At 50.2% G+C, this 20,022-nt stretch overlaps 1 protein-coding gene across 1 annotated transcript in view; it reads right to left on the reverse strand.

Annotated features, from left to right (window-relative positions):
• The window catches only part of UBR3 (ubiquitin protein ligase E3 component n-recognin 3), a 276,834-nt gene that overhangs the window by 106,661 nt on the left and 150,151 nt on the right, over positions 1–20,022 (reverse strand). The gene's annotated exons all lie outside the window — the stretch shown is intronic.

Raw genomic sequence — 20,022 nt, forward strand, 5'->3', positions numbered from 1 at the left:
GTAGTCCCAGTAGTCAACAGTACCAAGCAGGAATGTTAGATATGTGCTCAAGTCTCTTTCAGGATTCATTCCTAAATTTAAGACAGGAGGCAATAAATAATGCAACATGCATGCATATAAGATGAGAGATTATCAACAACAATTGCAAACTGCATGTCATGAATGATGGGAGGGTTGGGGGGGGGGGGGGAGGCAGCTGGTGGGGATGGAGTACCACCACCAAGCGCACCACGGTACTGCTGCTCTGACCTCCAGCCCTGTGCATCCCTATCCCCCTATCCCTTGCATCCAGCACCATGCACCCCCCCTGCATCCATCCCCATGGGTCCCCCAACCCCTGCACCTCCCAGTATGGCTCCATGTGCCCCCCCCATCCCCTACTGCTCCACTCTGTGCAGCTGCCAACTCCTAGGAATAGGGGAGGCAGTGTTGTTTCCACGCAGCAGTGGCCACCGACACCCGGTGGCATGCAACATGCCCCCCCATCACGCGTCCCCCTCTCTGCCAGCTGCTGTCAGGGCTGGGCAGTGGTGACAATGGCAGCAGGGGGTGATAGTGCAGCAGCAGCATGGGGCATTGCCATCAGAAATCCCCCCTTTCCCTTCCCTTCCCTTTCCCCTCCCTCCCCTCTTCCCTGTCACCCCCCCCTCCTTGCCAACTTTTTTGGGGGGCCGGTATGGCCGCTCCCTCTGTCCATAATGCTGCAGGCCCTCGCAGCCAATCAGCACGCACTCCCTCAGCAGCGCATACACAGATGGCCCAGAGCATTATGGACAGACAGACAGACAGACAAAGGTTTTTATTACATTAGAATTATCTATGCACTCCCCATTAAGTTTTTTCTTGCTTGGTATTCTACCTGCTAATTCCCAGACTGGAAGAGCACTGTGTCCTAAAGCCTGCCTAACATCTCTCCCTGCTATACAATAAAAGAGATCACCAAAACCCAAACCCCTTCTTTCTTGTTTTAAACTCACTAATTTTTCCTTCAAGCAGTGTTCCAGGAAAAGCTGACTAGAGAAGCCCAGAAATTCTAATATAAAAACAAATTATTTCTTTAAAATTTCTAATACGCCTTAATATTTCAAAACGGGGAACACACTCTTTCTTTGCACAGTATCCTTGAGACAAACTGAGATCTTCTGTGTTTCCATTTCTTAAGTCTTTCATCTGGAGTTATTGGAAACTGTATTAGTTTGCCTTTCTATTATGATTTTGGAGTGAAAAACTCCAAACCATATTTGAGTGTGTTACTTTCTAATAGCAACTTTTCTGCTTTTCTGGTTGTAGAAAATGTGCTTGTAGGGCAGATAGCCATATGGTGCAGCTTGCACACCAAGCTTGCTGTTGCTTTCATACACTGCCCATTGACAATTCAATGGCCAGAAAACAATCAAAGTATTTTAAACATTTAGAGAATTACTTGTAAGATACTGATTTCCTAGCACATCCAATAAATACTAGAGAAGTCAGTAACACAAAAAGTATGAAAACAATAAACTAAATAAGGGCATCTTTGAAGTCATCTTTGAACATATCAACAACATGGTCCTTGTGATTCATAAATTCCTTCCATCTCCTTATATTAACATTTATACAAAAATGTTAAATTAAATTAGGGGTGTAGGTTATAGCCGTGTTGGTCGAAGGACATAGGCAGACAAGGTTCTTTGGGTAAATCCAGTATCTTTTATTGGACCATAAGGATATCAGATTTACCCAAAGAACCTTGTCTGTTTTAAATTAAATTATGAATGTGAATTAATGACTCTATAGTTCTAGATTTTTGCATTTCCTTTTACCTCAGACCAACATAGTTAACAAATACATCCCTGAAATATGGAAGATGTGAATTTTAGCTGATTTTGGATTATAAACTTCATTGCTGAACAACAAGAAAGATTTCTACACCTCCCTGCTTGCCATCTGACACCAACAGGGAAGGAATCCTGCCTGATCTGTACAACGAAGACCAACTCAAAAAGGCACTCTCATGGACCCAGAGGAACAGATTTCCATCTTCAGCTTCCTCTGTGCAAAAATGAAGTTTATTTCCTACATATAGGGACTCTTTACTGTCTTTAACTTTCCCTGTGCTTGATGAAGGGCATGTGAGCCCGAAAGCTTGCAGAAAAAACTATTTTGGGGGGATTTCTTACCAAGAGTTCTAAATTTTTGCATTTCTTTTGATCTCAGACTAACACAGCTACCAAATAATCCCTTAAATTAAATTAAACATTTGTGAAGCTATAGTTAATAAACTTAATGTTAAAAGTGCAAAGAAAAGTACTTCAATCTGTAAACTGAAATCCAGATTAATTCTAAACACCTACTTAACCCCGTGGTTTTCAAAAGGAGATGCCACTGTTTAGCACTACGCAGGGTTTATCCCAGTATCAATATAACTGAGTGCCCTAACAGTCTCCCAGCATATACTGGGATCCATGGCAAACATACAACAAACTTCTACCTGGGACTTTGTGTTTTTTGTAGAATTCAATATTGACCTCACTGACATTTTATTTCATTTTTAGTTCTCCAGAGTTCAAGCACACAAGTTTCAGAAATCAAACAGCTCGTTAAAGGTGTCTAAACATACTAAATACAGTTTACAGTCTCTAACTGTAGGCAATATTCCTCCTGCTGAACATTATGTGCCAAGGTGGTCCCCAAGCATCAAAGCAACTATTAGTTCACTAATATCTTTTGCCCTGACCCAGCATGTATGTTCTCAGGAGACCAGTAAAAACTAATTTATTTTTCTAACTGGGTTCAGAAGATTGAGTGTTAGGAAATGTATGTCACCTTGCTTTAAAAGCGTGTGCTTTTTTGCCTCACCAAGGACCACTGGTATCAATAGCTGAAAGACGTCATGCTGAGAATCCCACAACCTATTCATCAAGAAGCATTTCCATATAAACTGAACTAAGTGTTCCCAAGATACCCAAGTACCATTGGAGGAATACAAGACATTTAACATATATAACATAGTAAATGAAAAAATCATTTCATTTATCAATTCAGGGTTAAAGATGTATTTGACAAATTAACTTAGAATTTTGACAGGAATTGTTTTTGTTTCACATTTATAAGCAAATAACTACAAATAGTGATTTGTTGAAACCACTAGTACAGTAGTTACTTGAATACAAGTCCTCTCCACTCCTCCCACAATGGACATAACGAAAGAAGCCCACTGTCTTGGATTTAAGTATAAGGCAGGGGGCAGGTGGTGGCTGAGGCTCTGGGCCTGACTCAAGCTCGGGGCTGGCACCATAGCTGCTGCCCCCGTTACCTGCAGCCTCTGCCCCGATACCACCTCTGTCCCTGCAGCCTACCTACCACCCCACCACCTCTCCCCCACCATCTCTGCCCTGAGCCACCCTGCCACCCCCTGCTGCCTCTACCCCATGCCACTTCCCCTGGAGTCAGGACTGCCACTGCCTCTGCAACCACTGCTGCCTGGCCAGGCAGGGGACAGAGCCATGACTGAGGGTAACCAGCGGTGAGGGAGGGCAGGCAGTAGGTGGAGGGAATAAACAGGCATGAAAGGGGAAGGCACCTAGGGGTGCAGGCACTGCAGAAGGGCAAGCAGCACGAAAGCAAGGGGCAGAGGCCAGGCCACTTGACACCCCTGCCACCTGCCCTACCATCTAACCCCTAGGCTTGGGACAGACATTTCAAAAGCCTGAGCCTGAAGTGATTCAATCTTTGCAGGTTAGTCTAACCTGGATAAGCTAAATCAGTTTGTAACTGCATAGACAACCCAGACATGCAGGCACATGCCTGCAGTGGCTCAGACTAAAAACCGGGGAGCACTAGAGCAGACCTCCCTTCCCTTCCACAGTGCTCAGCTGGGGGAGGGGGGGAGGGAGGGGGCATGGCCAGGCCCCAGCAGGACGCTCTGATTTGGGAAGGGTATCCCCCTCTTCCCCCCGCTGCTCCTCTGACCAGCGGAGCCGCAAGGGAGTTACACTCCCTACTTGCACAGCAGGGAGTTACACAGTGTTTGCCAGCTTATCAGCAAAACAAAAGGCTCTCTTATTAGTTCAAGCTCTTAAACAAGTTTTTCCAAGGAAGGAATGGAGGGATGTTACCAGCTACCTGTTGATTAGCTCCCAAAAGCCCTAAATTGACACTGTCCTGTCTGGCCTTTCTCCTGTGTCCCACAGCACAGACTGTAGTCAACTTGTGGTATTCTGGCTAATGCTGAGTGGTATCTGTGTAAGGCAGAGGGAAGGGGGGAATCCCTGCTTAAGCAGAGAGTGGTGGGGAGCAGAAGGAAACCAGGCAGACCCTGCTATACCTGCAGTCTCTGCTGGACCTGAAGCCAGGGAGCAGAGGGGAGGGGCCAGCCATGCTAGGCTGAAGTAGAACTGGGATGATGCTGCGGGACCCTGATTTAATTTAAACCAGGAAGGGGTCTGGGACAGACATTGCATAAACTGGTTTGACCCAAATCAGCTAATCTCAAACGTTTATCTCAAACTGGTTTCAGCCATTTTCAAATTGGTTTATGTACAACAAATGTCTACTCTGTTACAGGTTTAAACCAGTTTCTGATCACTTAAACTGTCTTATGTGTAATGTCTGTACCTAGCCCAGATCTCTGCTTTCCCCACTACACTTGGGGGGGGGGGGGGGGCCGGCAGTGGCGCAGGGAATGGCATGAATTCAAGATGACCCCTCCAATACTTAGATTCTATACATGGAAAATTATAACATATTTATACATTTTCCATGTATAGAACCTAATTATTGGGGGAGGGGGTTGCCTTTAATCCAAAACTGTCTTGAATTTTAGTAAATATGTTAACCAGATGCAGTGGGATTGACTTTAATACTGTTGACAAGGGCATCCTACAAAACAGTAATATATGCCAGATTTTTTGCAAGTGTGACAGAGCACTATGATAACTGCTTTGTAATAGGTCAAGAACAATGGCACAATAAAATAACTTGTTTTAAAAGCTACATTTTAAAAGTAGCAATTTCTGGGGTGAAGGGACACCAAAAGGCTCAGGAGATTGACTATATGATGTGGAATGTCATTTTTTTCTATATTATATAAAATAGTATGTTTTTAATAACATCAACAGATTGGCTGCCTAAGTTTATGGACAGCCATATCTCCTAACTTTAGTGTAGTAGGTTGTGTATGGTTGATTTTTTTTTAACTGCTGCTAGATTTAAGAGTCAACAGAGCTAAAAGACAGAGAAAGCTGGACAGAGAAAGCTGGATTTCACTCTTTCTTATGTATCAGTACCACTATTTAAGTCCCTTTAAATATATTAAGATAACCCCAAAAAACAACATAGTTGCACAAGTGTCACTCAGTATAATCAGGGGACAACGAACAGAATAGTAACTAGGGCCCTACTTATTTTGCAAAATGAGAAAAAAGAACCAGGATGGCCCTTGACATCTAAGATGAGTTTGTAAGTGCTCTCATTAAATAGATTCTCCTTCTAGAATGAGTCAATATGAAAAACAAATTTGGATTCTCATGATGCTGCTTAAGTCACATTTCAGTGCAGGACCAAAACTTTAATCAATCAAAACAGAAAAGAGCTCCATGCATCTTTGCAGTCACTTTGGAATCTGTAACGGTTGGGAGTTTTTTCATTAAAAAGCACTACCTATTCTCAGTCCTATCTATCACTGTCTGCTCACATTTACTTTAAGAAATATCACACTGTAATAAAAAAGATCACTTTATGAATGTAGCAGTTACCATCAAATGGCTTTGTACAAAAGGAATTAATTAATTCTCACATTTCTCACTAGTACAAATATCCATATTTTACAGGTAGAGAAAGAGCAGCTTAAAAGTTAAGTATTTGCCTAACACACTTCAAGAGAATCACTGACAAAGTTGTGGTAAGGCTTTCTGTTGATGAAACTAACTGTACAAAATCATCTCAGAAAATTAAGCAGTAGACCAACTGCTAAATATTCCAAAATATGGTGAAATTTACAAACAGCACGAAGGCATGAATATCTGAAAATAATGTTACATATTTTCACTCATTCTTAGTTTCACCACTTGGATATTGCTTTTCAAATGTAGTACTGTAATATTTATTCATAGCAGTAACATACTGGATGCTGCTGCTATATAACAGCATTACTTCTATGAGAGATACAATATATAGTCTTATACACTATTTTATATAGAACACTGACTAGTATTTGAATATCCTTAGGATGTCTTATTCTTTATATATTCCAAAGCAGTAGCTGTTTCTGCAATGTCTGCAATATTCTGCTGTTAACTAAAGGTAGAATGCATTCACATTTGAATTAATTCAGTTTGTACAACCTGTTCCTCTCTTAAGAAACTGAATATTCCAAGTTAATCATCAGTTGGAGGTTTTAAATATATCTCCTGCAATGTAAAATGACAATTACTTCTACAAAACTATTTCAATTCAGAATATAAAAGCTAATTTACATTGGACTAAAGAGCAAATTAGGTACACCATGGCTGCTTACAGACATGAAAAAAAATAGCAGCACTTTATTTTAAGCTCGGTGCATCCTTTCATTGAGCACAGTGCATGCCCAGAACAGGCATCACATTAGTTTGATCCAGCGTACTTGTCTGTATAGCTTTAACAAGGTTTTTTGGCCCTTTTATCTAATAGCCGATTGAATCGCCTTTAGATAAAAATGCCAAAAAGTAATGCTGAAGTGACTTATCTGTGCAGACACTGGAGAGCCAGGTTGAATTAATGTGCTTCCTCTTCCAGTAAAGCATTGTTTTGTTTTTTCAAGTCTGTTATCAGTCTATGTTTTCATTCAATAAAAATATATAATGAAAAATTTCCAGACAAATAGTATGGTAGCTTGAAAAGCACAAGTGAAGAAAAAAAAAAGTTAGCTGAGTATGTAGTTGAAGCTACATATTTTCATGCATGCTTAATTAACAAGAAACCTCCCATTTTTATGTTAAGCAGAGTGTTGAAATTATTCATTATTTAAAATAGGAATAAGATATGAATGTCTTTTTAAAAGTTATTAAAAACAGTTCTAATTTGCAGGCCTAGAAGCCTTTAGACCTAAGCATATCTTAGATGTGTCTGATGTTTTTACAAGAGTTTGTTTAATTTACATAGTCATAGTAAAAACTGTATTTCCAGGTCCCTTTCAGCCCCTAACATCTATGAAACTCTCCACACAGTATGCTGGCTCCCTACTACCACTACCATTCATCCATAGTTAGATGCATTTATGGGATGTTTATATAAAGATGGGGAAACAATTTTATGAAATGCAATAAACATCCATATAAAAATGCATGCGAGCACTGTACTTTCTATGGATCTACACCCATACATTACACATATGTATACACAGTGGCTGCTTACAGGCATCATATTTCTACTGGGAGAATTGCAACTCTCTCAGACAAACCACAGGCATACAGGTATTCACACAGCTTGTCCAGGAACAAAAGTAACACATTGGGAGAAAAAGAACCCATCTCTGACCCAACAGAAGTGACTCCCAGGATAGTTTCTCCTGGAAAAATGAATGCTTGGGGTCACCCCAGTCTGAACAGGACACAGAGAGCAGCTGCTACTCACTTACTCCCATAGATTGGGAGAGGAAGGGAAGGAAGGAAGGAAGGACTTTGACTTTTAACAACTTTATTTCACAAAAGATCAGGTACAGAAAGCAAAAAAACCATCAAACCACACCAAAGAGAAACCATTCCAGGACATTCAGAACATCACACCGTGACAAACACCTTCGCAGTAATACACATCATGTCTAACATGCCATATATAGCCCTTGAGAAACGAACAATTCCACCCTTCCCTGTCCCATAGTACACGTACAAAACCTTTCAACTTCTCACCCCAAGAAAATAAACAACAGCAGCCTGGTGAGGGCCCAGGGCACGGCACAAGCCGGAAGCCACAGTCCGCCACCGCGCCCGCCCGGTCGCCCAGACCGGTCATGACATCAGAGCGCGTATTTGAGACAGCCGTCCTCCACGTGGCACAGCGCTCCCTCAAGGGCCCAGAGTGCCTCGAAGGCGGGCACCCCCCGCCGGAGCACAGCGTGCTCAAACTCCAGCAAGAGGCGCGCCCGCACTAGGAGGCCAAAGAGCCGCGGGGCATCGTCTGAGCCGGTGCCAGCAAGCCGGTTATGGCGGCTCTTGAGGACGGCCATCTTGGCCTGGCCCAGCAAAAAGTTGGCCAGGCAGATGGCGCCCCGCTCGGCCGCCCGGTACGGGTAGGAGCATATGTAGGTGGTCTCTGAGAGGCTCCTGCCCAACGCCCGCAGCGGCAGCTCGAGGGTGGCAAAGAGCGGCCGCAGGCGGGGACAGTCCAGGAAGGAGTGAAAGAGATCCTCCTCCACGCCCCCAGGGCAGAAGGGGCAGGCCGTCGAAGCGGCTGGGTCAAAGTGGGACGCAAACGTGCCAGTGGCTAGGATGCCGTGCAGCAACCGCCACTGCAGGTCGCCAGTCTTCTTGGCGGTCGGCGGCTTATACAATGTGCGCCACGCCGGGTGGGCTGGTGGAAAAGCCGGTGGCCCCAGGCGCCGTCGCCACGGTCTATCGGGGCAGCCCGCCAGCACCTGAGCATGGCGGACACAAACCACCCAGGCATACAAGCTTCTACGCGATAGAGAAGCAAAGGGACAACCCGTGTCACTATCGGGAGGCATGGGGAGCCGCAACAGAGTGCCCGGCCCACCGGCCAACTCCGCGGCCACAGCCGGGGTGACCGGCAGCGAAGGGAAAGCCTCGCTCGCGGCATCCACGGCCCGCGGGATCTGGCGCGCACGGAGATGTTCGTCCAAGGCGGCCGCCGCCGCCAGCGGGAGGGCGGCGCGGATGTCACGCAGGAGATGACCCATGGTGCGGATGGAGCGCACGCCCAGCCGTGCGGCCAGCGCCTCAGGCGAGAGCCAGGCTGACCGAGCGGGGTCCAGGAGATGGTGCAGGCGGAGGACATGCGCCTGGATGAGGGTGGCCGTGAGGCTGGCAGAGGCCAGGCTCGGCACGGAGCCCCACAGGGCTGAGTTGTGCACCAGAGGCTCCCTCAGCACCTGCGGGAAACACAGTGTCCGGGCTCGAGGCTGGAGGCGGAATGCGGCCTGCCAGGCTCGTACCACGCTGCGATAAAAGGCCGGAAGCACCGCCCAGTTCAGGAGCGTGGGTGTTAACAAAAAGAGCTCCCGGTCAAAGCCAAGGGCGCCGACCCTCTGTAGGAACCGGTACGCCAGTTGTTGCCATGGCAGCTGCTCCTCGTTGTAAAGCAGTCGCTGAAGGGCCTGCAGGCGGAAGGCCGCCACCCTGCTGGCCAGGTCAACCAGACCCTGGCCCCCCTCGGCAACAGGCAGGTGAAGGACGGCTCGTGGGAGCCAGTGGCACCCATCCCAGAAGAAGTCCACCAGGTTGCGCTGGAGTCTCTCCAGGAGATCCGGTGGGGGGGTCGAGCACGGCGCACCGGTGCCACAAGGTCGCTGCCGCCAGGTTGTTGATGACAAGGACGCGCCCCCGGTAGGAAAGGCTGGGCAGGCGCCAGCGCCACCGCTGCAGGCGGGCCTCCACCCCCTCCTCGAGGTCGTCCCAGTTACGCGCCATGAAGGTCGGTGGCCCCAGGAACACGCCCAAGATCTTGAGGCCCTCGCGGTGCCATGTGAGCCCCCCCGGCAAGTCCGGGGGGAGCGTGCCAGTCCATGCGCCAAGCAGCAAAGTATCGCTCTTGGCCCAGTTGATGCGGGCGGAGGAGGCGCGCTCATAGGCACGCTGGCAATCCGCCAGGGCCCGCACGTCTTCCTGAGTGTTGAGGAAGACGGTGACATCATCCGCATATGCCGACAGCTGGAGAGGAGGCCTAGCAGACGGGCCGGTGGCCACTGGCAGGGCCACACCACTCAGGCGGCGTCGCAGCGTGTGCAGCAGCGGCTCGATGGCCAGGGAGTAGAGCATGCCCGACAGCGGACACCCCTGACAAATGCCCCTGCGTGCGGGGAACGGAGCACACAGCACACCGTTCACCTTGAGCAGGCTGGAAATGTCTCGGTACAAGACCCGGAGGGCCCCAGTGAAGAGGGGCCCAAAACCAAAGGCCTCCAGAGTCCGGAAGAGATAGGCATGGCCCACCCGGTCAAAGGCCTTCTCCTGGTCTAGAGAGATGAGGCCGATGTCGAGGCCAAAGAGCTCGCTAGCCGTGAGTAGGTCCTGCAGCAGGAACAGGTTGTCTTGAATGGTCCTGCCTGGCACGCAGTAGCTCTGCTCGGGCCCGGTGAGAGAGGCCATGACCGCGCGGAGGCGGGTGGCCAACACTTTGGCCAGGATCTTATAGTCCGCGCACAGCAGGGAGACCGGCCGCCAGTTCTTCATGTAGCCCAGGTCTCCCTTCTTGGGCAGCAGGGTCAGCACCGCTCGGCGGCAGCTCATCGGCAAGACCTTGTCGCCGAGGGTCTCCTGGAAAACGCGCAGGAGGCTGGGGCCGAGGAGAGGCCAAAAGGTCTTGTAAAACTCAGTAGGCAACCCATCGAGGCCCGGGGCTTTGCCGGAGGCGAGGTCGGCCATGGCGGCCGCCAGCTCTTCCAGGGACAAGTCCCGCTCAAGCTCTCCGGCCTCCAGGGCATCGAGACGTGGTAGGCCCTCGTGGAGTTCCTGCGTGGCCTCGGGGCACGACGGCTCGGCTGCAAACAGGTCACGATAGAAAGCGACAGCATGTTCACGTATTTCGCCGGGCTCTGTAATGACCCGGCCCTCAGGAGTCTTGAGATGGTCCAAGACTTTGCTCGCTGCTCTCCGCCGCTCCAGGTTGAAAAAGAAGCGGGTCGGGGCGTCAGTTTCCGCCAGTTCCTGGCAACGGGTGCGGATCCTCGCGCCGCGGGCCGCGCTCTCCGCCAAGTCGCACAGACATTTCCTGCGGAACCGGAGGCTCTCGCTCAGTGCCGTGTCGCTGCCAGCGGCCAGCAGAGCAGCCTTGAGCTCCGCCACGTCCTCCTCCAACTCCCGGATACGCCGGCGCGTCTCGTTCGCGGCCAGCTGAGTGTACTGCTGGCAAAAGGCTCGGATCTGTACCTTGCCCACGTCCCACCACAGCTTCCAGGAGGAGTGGCTCGATCTCGCAGCCTCCCACCTCCTCCAGAAGTGGGCAAAGCAGTCCCGGAAATAGGAGTCCTGAAGCAGGCTGACGTTGAAACACCAATAAGGTGCCCGCGCACAGGCTCTCCCCGGCAGGCTCAGTTCACTGAAGGCTAGGTCATGATCTGACAGACCCGAGGGAGCGATACAGCTGCTGCGCAGGAGTGGCAGGTGGTGCCTGGTGACATAAAGGCGGTCGAGGCGAGCCATGGTGACACCACCGGCACCCATCCTGGCCCAGGTGTACTGGCGCGCATCAGGATGCAGGGCTCGCCAGATGTCCACGAGGTCTGCCCCCTCCAAGGCAGATTGCAGCTTGCGAGCGGAGGGCAGGTGGGGCTCAGGCCCTGTGTGGTCGAGGCGCAGGGCAGTGGTGCAGTTGAAATCCCCACCGAGGAGGAGCAGGTCATCATCCTCGCTAGCGTCGCGCAGGAGGGCAGCCAAGGTCTCGAAGAAAACGACCCTCTCCTGACCATCGGAAGGCGCGTAGACGTTGATGAGCAGCAGGCGGTGTTGTGCGAGGGTGACGCGGACGGTCAGCAGGCGGCCGGGGATGACCTCCCGCGGCACCGCCGCGTCAAGCTGCAGCTTTGGTGATAAGAGAGTCGCGACCCCAGCGCTAAGGTTGGTGCCATGGCTCAGGAACACCTGTCCTCGCCAGGCAGCCCGCCAGGCCGCCTGGTTGAATCTGTCAGAGTGTGTCTCTTGAAGGAAGGCGACGGCCAGCCTCTTCTGTCGCAGGAGCTCCAGGACGGCTTCGCGCTTAACCGAGTCTCGACAGCCGTTGATGTTGAAGGTGCCAATGATTGTGGCTGCCATGGATGTGGGTGTGGGAGAGGAAGAGCAAAGCAAGGTACGGGTGGAAGAACGAGCACCCAAGAGCAGAGCAAGGCAGTACAGACAGGTCAAGGAAGGCCTACTGTGCCCTACTCTAGTCGAGGGACCCGCCCAAGTCCCACTCAACTCTCACCCTCTGGGCAAGCTTCTCCAAACGGTAAGCCATCTGGCGTGTGCCCAGATCCTGCTGCATGAGCTTGGCAGCTGCCCTGGCACCCTTAACAAACACTTTGGGGTCTGCGCACCACTGAGTGATGCGTCCCGCTACGTTCCTCTGCCCCTTAGTTAACTTCAAGAAGGACAGGAGTCCCCCATAGTCTGGAGGGACCCAGGGGGGCTCCGCCAGCTTGGGGTGGATGTTGCCTAAGGAAGAGCGGCGAGTCCGCACCCCCGGAGGGAGCTCGTCCGCAACCGCAGCATCGACACCCTCGATGTCTAGACACATCAGCCGCCTCTCATCGTCCGAGTCAAGGACCGGCTCCACGAGGGCATTCCCTGTCTTCCTGGGGGGGGAGAGGCCATCCCGCTCACGACGCCTCTTGCGAGACTCAGTGAGCTGGACCTCCATCTCGTCAACTTCTCCATCTGATCCACCAGGCTGGGGCATGACCAAGGGGGTAGCAGACTCTCCCGCCACCCCCGAGGCCAGGCCACCAGAAGAGAGGCATTCGCCACCATCCCCGCCGCCGCCCGACTCCGGAGGCTGGGGGACAGGCGAGGGGAGAGGGACCCCTGAAGCCCCCTCCCCCTCCGCTAAGTCTGCCCCGCCGATGGCTACATCCAACGGGGTGGGTGGTATGGCAGCCAGAGCGGGGCCAGGCTCTCTAGTGGGGGGTCCCTCGGCACTGGCCGAGGAGGGTCCTGACAGGGATAGGGCATCCTGAGAGGCCCCCTTCATCTTCCTCTCTTTGTCCTCCTTCTTCTTGGTGGTAGCGGGCAGCTGCCCCTGTGCTGGGGATGGGCCAGACTGCCCTGCCCCCCCAGCCGGCGGGGCCCCCGCACTGAGGGCAGTGGGCGCCACAGATGGGGGAGGCGGCGGCGGGGCCTGGGTAGTAGCTCCAGCCTCTCCACTGGACGATGGTTCCACACCAGAGCCCCCAGTCCCCTGAGATGGAGTAGGGGTGGAAGGAGGCTGGGAGGAAGAGCTCCCTGCCTCCCTGGGCCTGCCGCGTGTCCCAGAAGTCGACACGCCGTCTCTCGGCGCTGCCGCAGGTGGCGATGGTCCGGCCGCCTTGCCCTGAGGGCACTGAGCAGCCAGGTGGGAGGAGCCGCCGCACTTAAAACACGTAGTCTCTCCCACAGACAAATAAATAATATACCTCCGACCCTCGAGCGTAAAGCTCAGGGAGCGAGGTAGAGACTGGGGGCCCTCCTTGAGGAGCATAAAGACCTGCCTCCGAAAAGACAGGACGTGCTTCCGCTGAGGGTCCTTGCTTCCCATCGGCAGCCGGCGAAAGGGACTCGTAAGAACTCCATAGGCCTCGAGTCCCCTGGCCAGCTCCCGATCAGAAACATGTGGTGGGATGTTAGAGATCACCACCCTCACTGCCTGAGTCTCTAGGGGCGTGACAGGGTAGTGGATGCCCGCAATGTCTAGGCCCTCAGCACACACCCTGTCAACCAAGGCAGGCGTGCTCAAATAAATCATCGGGACCGTGTTCACACGACCCGCATAGCGGATGGTACGCCATCCCAGGAGCGCAGCCAGAGCCTCCATGCAAACCTCAAGCCCCACATGGAGAGGGGCATGAACCCTCAGGCCATGCGTCAGCGGGAGGTCCCGAGAGACATCCTCATGCCAACTGCCAGGTTTAGGAGCAGCCATCCTCACTAGGACAAGGTTAAACTGCAAAGCAAAAAAACTAAGGGAACGAAAAGAAAACTTAAACACAGGAGCTCAAGGCCAAGCTCCCGGGAATGCGGCCAAAACAGAAAGTGAAGATAAGCCACTGAAAGGGAGGGAGGGATTTGGGGGGTGAAAAAAAAAGTGTGGATAGAACAAAAAAAAGGAGTGGGGGAAGAAAAATGCACCCCTCAAGCGGCAAATGATAATAGAGACCTCCCCACAAAGGGGGAGGAGGGTGGAGGGGGAAAAAAGCAGCAGGGGAAGGAGGGGGGGGGTTAAAACAGCAAAAAGAAAAAAGAAAAGGAAAACTAAGGGGTGAGGGGGGATGGAGGGTTAATTAAGAGCACCTCTGGAAGGCAGGCTAATGGAAAAGGTAACTCCCCGTAGCAAGCAGACAAAAAAGAGAAAGAAAGGGAAAGAGACAGTAAAAGAGAAGGCTGCGAGAAGCATCTCACAGACAAAGAAACCGGAAGCAGAGGGGGAGGGAAGAGAGAGGAGAGAAAAGCCGGGGAAAAAGCTACAAAAAAAGCAAGAAAAGAGTCAGAAAGCGAAATAAACAGAGGCTAGAGACCTTTAGAGAGGTGGGAGTGAAGCAAGAAAAGAGACAGGAAGCCGGGGAGTCTTACGCTCGGGATCGCCCCACGCAGCTCCAAGCGAGCCTGGTCCGAAGCGTCCAAAGCGGAAGGAAGGAAGGAAGGAAGGAAGGAAGGAAGGAAGGAAGGAAGGAAGGAAGGAAGGAAGGAAGGAAGGAAGGAAGGAAGAACTGCCCACTGCTCCCAGACTACTGTATACAACAGAGTCAGTTCACAGTGTGAGGAGTGGTTGGGGGGCTTGTTGCATTTCTCCAATCAACCTGTTGTACTGTTCCAAGTCCAGTTCAGTTGCACTGCTTCTTCAGACTGGAAACACCCTGAGGAAGGTGCACCAAACAGAGGAGAGGGGGCAGTTGCAGGCTGAACGCTTGTACAGCTAGCTCCCTCACCCAGAAATATTTCTAACGGTGGAAAATTTCCACTGCTAGACATGAACACTTGTAATGGCCAGTATCTATTTCATACACAAACACTGTTAAACTTTAACAGTTACAAAGTCAAGCACTCACAATCAGTTAATTCCAGGATTAAAGTTGTCCGAAGCAACCTTATTTAGCCCTCCTGGGACATATGTAATCTTTAATTATGTGATCATATACTACTGCTCTTTCACAGGACCTCTCCCTAGTTTAGTGCATAGGGTAAATGGTGCTCATTAACAGGGAAACTTTCTTTTTCTCACAAATACATCACACAGCGCTCTGCTTTATTGCACAATATCCAAACAATGCAAAAATATTGATTTTCTCTCTGGCTTTTTCCTGGTGCTCCAATTGCAGGTACCCTATTAATTTTGGATGTCCAGCTTGAAGTACTGTACCTATATCCTGATTTGTCAGCATACTACTAATATTTTAGAACGCTTTATTTGCTGACAGCATAACTCCTATTGATTTCAGTTGCAAACTTTGACTATTCAGCACTTATATGTGGCGCAAGGTTTCTATCTTTTGCTGTAAAGAGTCTCCTTGTTCTCCAACCAAATGACCAGCACTACTGAAGATAAGGACCCAAACAACCAAGAGGAGCAACTGCAGATAAGGTCCTGCTCAGTACTAACAGTGAACTGAACATGAAACCTAAAGAGAACACAACCACATGCTGTTATAGTTCATAGGGTCAACCCTAATTCTTTTAAGTTTAAAAACAAAATTAGAATGAGAATGCAAGAATGAAGAAAACATGCTGGATTTTAAGTGATGTCACCAATAAACCTTAACTGTAGGTGGAGCCAAATCTTATAAATAAATATTTATTGAGAATGGCAGAAGGACAAAACGTGTCCCCTAGAACAGCGTTTCCCAACCAGTGTGTCCAGCGTTTCCCAACACTGGTGTGTCCAGGTGTGCTGCAGCATTTTGGGCTGGAGGCATGCCCCATGCCTGCTGCTGCTGCTCCAGCCCACAATGCCATCTGGCTGCCTGAGCTCTCCTCCGCACCCGGTTGGCATCTGGCTGGCTGCATGTGTCGTGTCCTCCCCCCACTCCACATCCGGTGTGCCATGGTGCTTTTTTATTTAGATAAGTGTGCTGTGGGGCAAAAAAGGTTGGGAAACGCTGCCCTAGAAGCCACATCATCATTTATTTCATTACTGTAGAAGTCTTGGGTTAGATGTTCAGGTTGTCTGTTCTTGAGCTATATTTACTGCCTTCACTCTGTTTCTTCACTTCAACTCACAAGTTATTAATATTTGTCCTTACAAAGTTTTACCTTCCTGACAAAAGTGCCCATTGATGGCTGCCCTAATGCACACACTCAGACTGCATTAAAAGCTAATTTATGCAGACATCATCTTTCACACAAGGACCTCAGAATACTCTACAACAACAAATCTCATATTATAGAAAAAATGAAACAGCTCAAGAGTAGTCAGCCTATCCAGTTACTTACTGGGATGAAGTACCCTCAGAATTTAACAGAAGTCCACCCCCATGGCTGCCCTGCCCAGCCCCATACCCCACTGGGCCCCAGCCTCCCCGCACTTAAAAAAAAGCCCTGCACTCACCAGCTGTAGCAGGGCCTGTGGGGCCTCCTGGCAGAGCCCCCCCACGCAGCCCCTGTTCCCTGATCACCCCCCGCAACAGCCCAGGAATAAAAAAACCCCCCAAAAATGCACTCACCAGCAGTACAAGCAGCTGTGGGGGCTCTGGAGCCATGCAGCATAGCCTCCCTGCCCAGCCCCACCCCTGATGGCTGCCCTGCCTGGCCCCAGCATCCTGGCAATTAAAAAAAACGAAAAAACCTCCCACACTCACTGGCTGCAGCAGTGGGGATCCAGGCCCCTGAGGGCTCGTAGCAGAGCCCCCCTGCACAACACAGGGCAGTGGGGATCATTCCCCCCGCCTGGCACCCATGCAGCAGCTGCCCCATGTTGCAGCACAGCTCAGCAGGGCGCCACATGCTCTCTGGAAGCTGGGGCATTGCGCTGCCAGGCTCCAGCTGACATATGGAGCTGCCCCAGCTCCCAGACAGCGTGCAGTGCCCTGCCGACCCGCACTGTACCTGTGCAATGTGACAGCTGCCACATGGGTGCCAGGCGGGTGGGGGGAGGGCAATCCCTACTGCCCCTGCTGCACGGGGGGCTCTGCCATGAGCCACCAGAGGCCCCTATCACTGCTGCCAGAGCCAGTAAGTGCAGGGAGAGGGGAAAGCTTACCCAGCTCCACAGAGCCTCTACCAGCTGGGATCCTGTACCCCTGCCGCCTTGCTCTGGGCCCCACTGGTGCTGGCCCCAGGACCGGTGTGGGCCCCATCCTCCTGCTCACTCCCGGTGTCCTCAGCCTTGTGGTACAGACGGGCGGCAGCGTGCAGCCCCGACCACCTGCTCTGCAGTAGGTAACGACTTGGTGCTGAGTGTGAGGAAAAGTGGCCCCTTGCCCGTCCCGTGGCCGGCGCTCCCTGCTGCAGCCACTTACTATCCTGGGGGTCTGTCCCAGACCCTTTGCTGGTTTAAGTCAGACTCCCCCAAAATCCCAGAATGTTCTCTGGGCTGGGTGGGGCTCTCTGCTCCACAGCAAAGCTGTCCCCACCCCTCCGCTCCCTAGCAAGAGCTCTGGCAGAGACTGTAGGCAACTGCCTGGCTTCTGCTCCCCCCGTTCCCCCTAAGCAGGGATTCCCTCTCCCCTCTGCCTTACACAGAAACACAGCATTAGCTAGCAGATCACATGCTGGCTATTAGGGCTCTGCGAAGCTTCGGTTCCTGATTCGATTTGACGGAGATTTGGCCCAACTCAGATTCGAAGATTCGGCCATTGAATTAAATCAGAGGACCCTTTAATCTCTCCAAATCGAACTGGAACCCTCTGAATCGATTCAGAGAGATTTCGCAATTCAGACATAGACACAGCTTTAAATGTTTTTTTCTACATACCTCATGGTAACAGGTGGTTTATGAATGCTGCAATGCTGGGGCAGATGGAACATCCTACAGGGGTGCGGGGGGCTCACCAGTGGCTTGGCAGCAGACCCAGAAGTGGACCAGAAGCACTTCCGATCCATTTCCGGGTCCACTGGGGAGCACACGGGGGGGCCCCCCATGTCCCCCTGGCTTGGCGACTGGTGCCTCCTAGGTCTGGGGGGGCACCCAGGGTCCCCCCACAGCTGATCGCCAAACTGGAGGGGCTGGGGGGGGGTCTCTCCAGCACACTCCCTGGCAAACCTGGAAATGGACCAGAAGTACTTCCAGTCCACTTCTGGGTTAAAAGCTGCGTCTATGGTCAAATCGCTGATTCTCCAAATCAGCATCAAATCTTCAGATTTGGATTCAGCCGAATCGAATTGCAGACAGTGATCCAAATTAACGAATTGAATCACTGTCCCTGATTTGGGCAGAATCCAAATCCAAATCAAATACGGCCTACGTCGCAAACCCCTACTGGCTATGGTCTGTGCTGTGGCAGACGGGACAAAGGCAGAATCAACAGGTAGCTGGTAACGTCCCTCTGTTGTTTTCTTAATGAGATGATAAATACTGTTATCAATTCCCTACTGGGCTGGCAAGGATGCAGGGGAAGCCTTCCCTAACCAGAGCGTCCTACCAGGGCCTGGCCATGAACCTTCCTACTCAGTGCAGCACTGTGGAAGGGATGTGCCTGCATTTTTTCAGTCCAGATGTCTGTGTGATTAAAAACTAGTTTAGCCTAGCCAGGTTAGACTAACCTGCAAAGACTGAATCAGTTCAGGCTCAGGCTGTTAGAATATCTATCCCTAGCCCTGGAGGAGAATACATATCTTCTTTAGCCATCCTACCCGGGGTTTATTTGGCAGAGGAAAGACTTCTAAAATACACTTCTTGGGATATCTGGTAGGTGTAAAAGATCTACATTTCATTAATTTGCAGTAATTTGGGGTTCTTATTTGGGCTAAAGTGCTCACATTTATCACTCTAGTTTCAGTATTTACTTATTTAAATAGCTCTAACAAAAGAGACTGACTAGTATCTAGCAAATTGGTCACTTACCTGAAATGCAAAATGTCAAAAAACTCACTTCATAATCATAGTAGCTAGGGTCAGGAGGAACCTGAACAGATCATCTAGCCTGACCCCCTGCCACAGGCAGGAATGAATGCTGGGTTCACAAGACCCCAGACAGGTGATCGTCCAACCTCCCCTTGAATATGCCCAAGGTAGGGGCGAGGACCACCTCCCTGGGAAGTTGGTTCCAGATTTTGGCCACCCTAACTGTAAAATATTGCGTTCTGATCTCCAACTTAAACCTATTCTCCATCAGCTTATGACCATTGTTCCTCGTCACCCCAGGTGGTGCTGGGGAGAAAAGAGCTCTGCCTATTTGCTGTTGATCCCCCTTGATGAGCTTGTAAGCAGCCATCAGGTCCCCCCTCAGCCTCCTCTTGCTGAGGCTAAACAGGTTCAGGTCCATCAATCTCTCCTCATAGGGCCTGTCCTGCTGCCCTCTCACCAAGCAGGTGGCCCTCCTATGAATTCAGACAGAGCAGACTTTACACACTCTCTCCAAAATACATAGTTACTGATCTACTTACTGGACTACTAACAAATGTAACTGTTTCTCTTATTCCCAACCAACCAGAAAGTCTCCTGCATCTGAGAAAACTTTCCAACAAAACTGGAGGAAACGCATTTGTTTTGACTAAAAAGTTTAATTTTCAACAATTTGGCATCTTCCCAACAAATAATTTAAAAGAAACCCACAGTGTTCTCAATCAATATAGGTCTCATTGCCTCCCCACATAGTTTTCACTTATGCACTGGAAGAAAAACAGCCTTTCTGCTTTATCAGTTCACAATCTCTCTCAACTTCTACTGAAATAGTCAAAATTGAAAAAACATTCTTTTGTACCTGCTAGATCAAATGAACAAAAAGATTACAGCTAAACATTTTTTCAACAATAGAAAGTGAAAGTATTAACATTTAGAAAAATGCTAATAGCAACCAACTCTGACTAAAAATAATATACCTAATGTATCACAGGATATTGTGACTTTAAAATCTTGTATTGCTCTCAAAAGTTAAAGATGCTTTAACATATGCTGTAATAATCGCTCATGAAATTAACTTGTTTTTAAATGCTATTTTGAAATGCTATATAGCAATAGATTCTATCAGCCAGTGAAAATACCTATTAGGTTCAACTCTACAAACTG

This window comes from Alligator mississippiensis, chromosome 4, assembly GCF_030867095.1.
Source record: "Alligator mississippiensis isolate rAllMis1 chromosome 4, rAllMis1, whole genome shotgun sequence".
Taxonomy (NCBI): Eukaryota; Metazoa; Chordata; order Crocodylia; family Alligatoridae; genus Alligator; species Alligator mississippiensis.